This window comes from Callospermophilus lateralis, chromosome 2, assembly GCF_048772815.1.
Source record: "Callospermophilus lateralis isolate mCalLat2 chromosome 2, mCalLat2.hap1, whole genome shotgun sequence".
Classification (NCBI taxonomy): domain Eukaryota; kingdom Metazoa; phylum Chordata; class Mammalia; order Rodentia; family Sciuridae; genus Callospermophilus; species Callospermophilus lateralis.
In genome coordinates this window covers 142,755,826-142,757,275 of record NC_135306.1, presented here as the reverse complement: position 1 = coordinate 142,757,275, position 1,450 = coordinate 142,755,826, and positions in this window count along the sequence as shown.

Sequence of the window (1,450 nt, the reverse complement as noted above, 5' to 3'; positions counted from 1 at the left end):
CCTGGCCCCCAGGGAAGTTCCTGTGTCTTTTTATGTCTTCTCCCACCCTAATTTCTGAGGCATTACTTTTAAACTCTGACAGATTCAGAGGGAGGGGGAAAAAGATGAGAGCCTGTATGGCAATGCTAAAGATTAAAGGAAGTTGAAAGAAACAGCACAGTCATAGATCAGAGGAGATGCGGCAGCTTGGTGGAGACTACTGCCTTCCTACTCAGAATCCCTACTGACTTTTGCTTGCTTTGATTAAAAAACAAATTTCTGGCATTTATTTTCAGCTGGCCAGGACACTGGGGGACATGTCATATGCAAGCATTCTCAACAGGCAGTGATGTTTGACCACGGGATCAACAATCGAGAACAGAACTTTATGACCAATGACAGATGAAAACAAAGGGTGGTCACAGGACTGGAGAAGCTGGAATCCTCAGCAGGTTATTGAGACAAATGCTTACCTTAACATGTGGCTTGACCCCCATACAGTGTGCCTGCAAGCCAATTAACACACAATTCCACAGCCCAGTGTTGAGGCCTATCGTCCTAGAGTCAACTGACTCTTTTCGGATGTCCTTCTGCACGTGCTTTCTCTCTCATCTTTATACTGCCTTGTGTCAACTCTTCAACTCAAGTCCCCTACAAGGGCTATGAATTTAACTTACCATTGGCTGGGACACAGGTAGGGAAAAAATAAACAGATATTTTACTTTGCACTAGCTAAGGGAGGTTCTCTTCAAGGAGCCCATCACAGTCCTGATCACAGAGTAACAAGATCAGAAATAATTATTCTCCAGGCTAAACTGGTTTTGAATGAAATATTGCATTGATATAAAGAGAATTTTGTTTTAAAACTGGAAATAAGACAAAATCTGTATTAGGATTCATGTGGTAACAACTATGGAGAGCTGAGCAATGTAGAAAACAGGACTCTAGATTACACATGCCTGTGTGCGCAGCCACAGGCTCCCCCACAGGAGGGCAGTAGTCTTGGGAAGACAGCACACATAAGAGGCACTGATTTAGGAAAAATCTTTTATTATATTTTTGTTTTTTTGTATTTTATACTAATATTTGCACATAGTGAAGAAAGAATGCAGAAATAGTACATAAATTAACACTTTCAAATAATAATTGAAAATTTCCCTTGTTCTAGAACTCAAGCACATTTTACCTCTTTCCCTAGTTGCTTTTTTATATTTTATTTATATTGCTTTGTGTACTATTTTATTTTTTTCTGCCTTGTTTCTGGATGTGTGTGCCTGTGCCTATGTGCACATATGCATTTTAATATACTGTCCTTTATCTTAAAATTTTTTCAAAAATGCTTCACATTTCTCTATATAAACTTCATACATATAATAATCTATTATTTCTTTAACAAATTTTACACATTTGTATAAAATAAATTTACACAAATCTACTATCCTACAGTTTTGTAGGTCAGAAGCCTAGGGCT